Genomic DNA, 7,667 nt, shown 5'->3' with positions numbered 1-7,667 from the left:
TCAAACCCAATTTAAATTAGATAAAATTTAAATTTAATCAATTTTTTCAATTAGATTAAATTTAATGAGACCTATCTAATATAGGTGATTATTAGGTATAATCAATTTTGTTAATTACATTAAATTTAATGATCCATCTTTTAAAGAAGATGAATATCATATAAGAAAAAAAAATCCTATGATTAAACTTATTGTTTTAAAGATTTAGATTATTTACGTAGTTGGACTTGAATCATATTATATAATCTCTTCCTAATAAATCTATTTTTTTTAAAAAAAAAAAAAACTCATTAAATCGAGACATTACAAAAAAGAAAATTGTTCGATCACAGATACAAAATACAAGCTTCTTTCCAACAAATATATTTGACTTTTTAAACTTGATATTAGTATATAATAATTATTAATTAGAAATCCTTTTATTCATACTGTCATTAATTTATATTATATATATATATATATATATATATTAGTATTTTAAGCTATTATATATATATATATATATATATATATATATATATATATATATATATATAATAGCTTAAAATACTAATATATATATATATATATATATATAATATAAATTAATGACAGTATGAATAAAAGGATTTCTAATTAATAATTATTATATACTAATATCAAGTTTAAAAAGTCAAATATATTTGTTGGAAAGAAGCTTGTATTTTGTATCTGTGATCGAACAATTTTCTTTTTTGTAATGTCTCGATTTAATGAGTTTTTTTTTTTTTTTAAAAAAAATAGATTTATTAGGAAGAGATTATATAATATGATTCAAGTCCAACTACGTAAATAATCTAAATCTTTAAAACAANATATATATATATATATATATATATATATAATAGCTTAAAATACTAATATAAATATATTTTATTGTTAAAAAACGTGAATGAATTTCTTTGAATCTTTTAAAGAGATCCAGGGAAAAGACAATACATCAATAATGAATACATAAAAATCTTTTATTAAAAAGAAAATTTTGTTTAATAGTACTCATCTCAACTCGAAGTTAGAGTAATTATTGATTCTTATACCTTTGTAGATATTTAGGAGATTCACTTAAAATATATAAAATCAAATTCACATTGGATAATTACACCGTTTTTAATCTAAAATTTTAAGATAATAAATTTATAAGTCTCTTTTCTATATAATGTTGAACTTTGTATTTTTATTCTATAACTTAAACTTTGAATTTATATATATGGGATAAGATTTATAGCTAGACAAACCTAATTGATGATTTTTTATTTTTTTTTACACTTAAATATGATCTCTTCGCTCTCTTTTTTTTTTTTTCTTTTTTCTTTTTTAAACACATGCCAGTTAGTGTTTGTAAAACTTTAAACTTGAAGTTAATGTCTGTGTTTAAATTGAAAGCAGACAAGGAAACAACCTAAATTGTTTTTGTTTTACAGTGAGATTGCTGCCAACCCGACCAAAGTGCACATTTAGATTCTGAAGCTGATAGCCATTATTTTCAATTACAGATAATCTGTACCAATATCAGTTAAAAGTCACAGTTTTAATTACGACACTTTTAGATGCCTAATATATTCATTTGTCTCTCTCAAACAGACCTTTATCCAATTTTTTAATTAATGTTTGTGATTAAAAATATGATCACAAATGAATTTTATAATTAAAGATCAATTTTTTAATAGTTAAAATTTTGGCAACTAATATTAATAAGAAACTATTTTAATCATCACTTTAAAAACTAATTATAATTTTTTATTCGTTTACTAATAATTTTTAATTTATAAATTAATATTTAAATTAATCATTATTTAAAAATTTGATTCATGGCAAAATTAGCTTCCTTGATTTGTCTTGTTTTTTCCTTATACAACAAATTCATGCAATAAATGACCTGAAAGCTAAAAAGGACCCGACATGTACCAATTATTTAATTTCACTTTAAAACATGAGACCAACAATAAGTGTTTTTCATATTAATCAAAATATTAAAAAGTGTAAAATTTTCATGAAAGATATATTGCTACCCTCACTTCAAATTTCAATAATAATAATAATAATAATAATAAATCTAAACAATGTTTCTTAGCATATATAAATCTTTAAAAGATATGTTATATATAAGAATTACAAAAACTTATTTTATTATACTCTTAATTTTAAAACAACTCCTATTCTGTATTTTATTCATTTTTTTATTATGTTCATAAATAATATACTTTTATTTTGTTGCTCAGATATACTAAAAAATAAATATAAAACTTGTTTCACACATAAGAAAAATTAAATAAGATTAGCTAAAGTATATGCATAATGTGCTAATAATGGTCCATCCTATTTTAATAAAATTCTTTTTGCTTGTAAAAAAAATAATTATTTCCATGAAAAGAGTACGTAGGTTATAAATAAGAGTGATGTTATTTGTTGTCCAACACGTGGCAAAAAGTGAAGTGAAGCAGCCATGGTTCATCTCACTAAAGCTTCTTCTTCTTCCTCTCAGATTCTTCCTTTTGCGTTGTTGCTGTTATCTGTATCCTTAAAAACAAAGGCTTTGTTGAAACTACCACCGAATGTGTCTGTTCCAGCAGTGTTTGTGTTTGGAGATTCCACGGTGGACACAGGCAACAACAACAACAGAACGACAGCGTTTGCTAGGTCGAATTTCCCTCCGTATGGGAGAGACTTTGAAGGTGGCGTCCCGACTGGTAGATTCAGCAATGGAAAGGTTCCACCAGACCTTATAGGTAACTATCTCTTTTTTTCTTTTATCTTTTCTGATACATTTTATTTTAATGAATTCAATTAAGTTCAGTGATAACCAATAAATAAAAAAAATAAAATATTGAATTTCCAGTTATTAAGTTTAGTGATAATTAGTAAAAATAACACTATTGAATTATAATAGTTGAATGTAGTTCTATAACATGGACGCGAATTCCCATAAAAGATAAGAAAGAGGTTTTTAAACACAGCTGTAAAACAGGTAAATGTTTGTAAAAATTATGATAAAATATCGGCAAAAAGTGATTTTTAATAATATTAATAATTTCCACACACACACTTCTGGTAATAAAAAAAAAAATTGCATAAAAAGAAGCATGCACTCTCATTTTCTACTTATCCGGGCATGTGAAGATATCACTTACAGTATGAAAGTATCATCACCCCACTGTCACGACAATGATAGACATAAATAAAAGCAGCATTTAAAACATCCATTAGAGACAAGGTCATTTAAGTGTATATATTTCATTCTACAAGCTAATTTTATGGGGTTGAATTAGGTTTAAAGTCTGCTTCTAACATGATATTAGAGCCATGATTAAAGTTCATCCTTTAAAATAATATAAATTATTTAAAAGTAAAATAAAATTTTATGAGAGTTTTCTTTTTTTTTATAAAAGAAATCTATACAGAAAAAATTAAGTTGCTTAAATTTAGAAATTGACCGACACTTTAGACCTGTGAAGACCTATATGGAGTATGCGTTTTAAGTTTTTTGTTTACCTATATTTTTTATTTTTATTTTTATTTTTATCTTTCTCCTTACACTATTTATTCGCTGCACATTTTATTTACACTGGTTATAAATCCCCTCACTGTATTTCACACGAACTATATATATATATATATATATATATATATATATATATATATATATATATATATATATATATTAAAAAAATATAATTATATCATTCTTTCACCGTATATAATTATATTAACATATTAAAATCAACATATGTTAAAGAAAAAAAGGTTTTTTAACAATTCTTTTTTCTTATACTTGGTGATTCATGATTGGTGGTTTCAAACATTTTTTTAAAATAAATTCATACAAATTAATAAAATAATAATACATGTTTTATTGTAAAAAAAATATTAAAAAAATTGTTAACATATGATGATATGCGTGGTGCTATTTGTGGTGAGTTTTATGGTGTGATGCATAACATAAATGATAAACAGTTGAAGAATTGGGAATCAAGGAGCTTCTGCCAGCATATTTAAAGCCAAATCTAGAGGCTAGTGATTTGGTAACAGGGGTCTGTTTTGCTTCAGGTGGTTCAGGATACGACCCTTTGACCTCCATAATAGAGGTACCTTATCACCTTAATTATCTGCATATTTAATAATGCAAGAAATATGGATTAATTAACAAAATTAATCAGGGATCAATACCGTTAAGTGGGCAACTGGATCTGTTCAAAGAGTACATAGTAAAACTGAAAGGTTTGGTCGGAGATGAGAGAGCAAAGTTTATCTTAGCCAATAGTCTTTTCCTTGTGGAAGCAGGAAGCAGTGACATTTCCAACACCTATCGTACTCGTTCTCTCCTCTACGATCTTCCTTCTTACTCTGATCTTCTTCTGAATTCAGCTTCCACCTTTTTGACGGTAATATCGTATTAGTTTAACCATAATATCGTATTAGTTTTTAAATTAGATATAATTGGTCATTAAAGTATTTGTTTGATGTTTGGTTTGAAAGGAATTAAATGAGTTAGGTGCAAGGAGGATTGCAGTGTTCAGTGCACCTCCAATTGGGTGTTTGCCATTTCAGAGAACAGTGGGTGGAGGCATACATAAAATCTGTGCACCAAGGCCCAACAATTTGGCCCAATTGTTTAACACCAAATTGTCCAATTTGGCCCAATTATTTAACACCAAATTTTTGTAATATTTTATTATGTTTGTATTGGTTACTAATTATTTTATTTTATTGGGTAATCAATTAACTTTTTTTTCAAGGAGTTTTAAGTAAATGGATGTTATGTCTTTTTATGGTGTTTTTTAATTACTGTATATTGTTTGTCTGTACAAAAAAAAATTCTTAAAATTCATTTGAACAACACTCTCTACCATGGTTTATTTCAGAAGACTTTATGACTTTTCTCGTTTTAGTTTCAATACAAGCTTTGAAACTCAAAAAAAAAAAAAAAACTTTTAACTTTTCTAATAAAAACAAACTTTTAAGCGTTTTTGTTTTTCAAAAAATTATTATTGAAAATAATAAAGTATTTTATACTTTCAATAGAATAGTAAAATTTTATTGCATCACAAATATTCATATGAGCCATTTCAAAACATTATCTGCTCTCTATGATTTGTCATTAGAGAATTGAGAATAATGTTATTAGGATTTGTTAATAGGGATTAATGCATGATCAATCAAGATTATTATAAATAGAACAATTGACTTACATTTTAATGTTTGGAATATTAAACAAGACCCAACTAAGCACATGCACGTAATTGGATTGGTTGACGAAAAGCAATGATGATGGAATAATTTGCATGACTTGTATTCATGCAAAGACGTGTGCTTATCAAAGATTGTGTGGACGAAACTTAATGATTTCATTTGCAAGATAATATAATTAACATCTACCATCTAACTTCACAGGAACTGCTCAAAACCTATTTATTATATGCGACACATTATTAATTAGAAACCCGATAGACTAAGACATCGCAAACAAATAACATTAAACAATATAGTTTAATATATCTTTACAAAAGTTTTACATGTTCTTAGGCATCATTGTTTATTACAAGCACGTTATGGTTGCATCAAAAGCAATAAAACTGCTTCTCCATTTTAAATTGGAATAAACAATTTCCACAAAAGCATTTTAAGTATATAATTAAGAAAAGGTTTTGAATTTATATTAACTTGTAAAGCCATTTTGTAAAAGGTAAGATTTTGTTCGAGATTTTACTTCAATACAAATTTATAATATATAAATAGATATAAATCTTATTTTATAAATAAATTTTATAAATTAAATTAGAATTAAAATTTGTTTCTTAACATAATATTAGAATAATATTAGAGTTGTGAATTTATAATTTATTATAAATAAATTTGTTATTTTTTGAACTGTTGTGTTATTTAGTGTTGAAAATTATGTTTATTAAACTTGTTATGTCACGTACTATTAAAATATTCATTAATGTTTCATTTCATGTTTAAAATATAGATATATACAAGGATTGAATGAAAAATACTATATAAATAAAAAAGAATACAAATTTATATTATATAAGTTAATTTTAAAATTTATTTTTTAATAAATTTATATTTATTTATATTTAAATACAAATTTGAAATTTAATTCATCTGATTTCTAAGATAATTTTTGTATTAGTTATTCTGTAAATTAACCGTGAAGGTAGAACTTCCATAATTTATTTTTTGAAAAAAAATTTGAAGGAGAATACGATCAAATTGACAAGTGTAATTAATTGCTAGACAGAAAATTGAATACTTCACACGCGTCTGCTTATAATTTGAGTTTGGTGATTACTGATGCAACTGACACCTAACTCAATTTAGTACTTCCCTTTTTTCTATTTATTTAATTAATGCTTCAACACCATAACTACTCACTCTCCCATCTGAAAACGATATTTAATATTCAAAATTAAAGCTTAATTATTAGGTTATAGTGTATACTTAATTCAATTTAATTCAAGCTTTCTCTCTCCAATTAAAAAGATATTTATTATGCATAGAAGGGATCATCATAAAACAATGAATTATTGTACTTTTCTTATTACATTTACTATCAAATTTCTTTATAAGTGTCACTCTCTTTAGGATAATACTTTAATCTTTATCATTTTTCATTTGAATGAGGGTCATTATAAGCATTTTTATTTACTTGAAATTGAAAGTCTTGCTAATTAAAAGAAAATATATATATAAATTATTACATTAAAAATAAAATATATTAATGTTTGTTGTACTAAATCGATTATTTATCTAAAAAATTATAATTACAATAATCAAATTTAAGTAACTTAAAGAAATTAAAATAAAATTATATTTAATTTTTAGAAACATAAATAAAAATACATTATATATGTATAGTTTCTTAATCATGTTTAAATTACGTAATTTAAAGAAATTAAAATAAAATTATATTTCAATTTTAAAAAGATAACTAAAACAATATATATATATATATATATATATATATAATTTTTTTTCTTTTTTTCTTTTTGTTTTTTAATCATGTTTTAATTACAATTGCCGGCGTTTGTTAAAAGATAATGTTAGGATTGAAAAGGAAAAAGTCTCTTTAATAACCCTTTTTTTGACAACGCGTACGTGGCAGCTTATGATTGGTCCGTTTCAAATATTTTTTTAAAATAAATTCAAACAGACGAATGAAATGGCGACATGTGTCCCGTTGTCAAAAAAGTTGTCAAAAAAGTATTGTTAAAATATCATTGTCCGATTGAAAAAGTGGAAATGGGTATGGAAAGCAACGGGCAATTGGTAGTGTTGACACAGACAGCAAATATTGAAGCTCTAAAGATTTTCTTTTTTTAAGTTTTTCGTATTATAATATTAGTTTTAAATTAAAAAATTAAACAAGTATTTATAAATATAATTATCAATTATATTACTTTAGAATTTTTAAAAATATAACAAAGGTAATAATAGTAATAAATAGCCTAATTTATACACTTAGATGAAATTTCATGATAATTTGTAATTTTTTTAACTTCGAAGATTAATACGATATAGTATTATATTTTTACTGTCCAAAATAGCAGTTCGTGTGTTTAAAAATTACAAAATCTAAACCATAAAAAAAGGATTTATTATAATTATGATGTAAAGTAAATTATATATATATATATATATATATATAT

The 7,667-nt window shown here is 23.8% G+C and overlaps 1 pseudogene; it reads left to right on the top strand.

Annotated features, from left to right (window-relative positions):
• Positions 1-2,274: 2,274 nt before the first annotated feature.
• LOC106763794 lies at positions 2,275-4,663 on the top strand (annotated as a pseudogene).
• Positions 4,664-7,667: the final 3,004 nt, after the last annotated feature.

The sequence above is a fragment of the Vigna radiata genome, chromosome 6 (genome assembly GCF_000741045.1).
Source record: "Vigna radiata var. radiata cultivar VC1973A chromosome 6, Vradiata_ver6, whole genome shotgun sequence".
In the NCBI taxonomy this organism is placed as follows: domain Eukaryota; kingdom Viridiplantae; phylum Streptophyta; class Magnoliopsida; order Fabales; family Fabaceae; genus Vigna; species Vigna radiata.
The sequence above is the reverse complement of the archived record's forward strand: the minus strand, read 5'-3'. Positions and strand labels throughout refer to the sequence as shown.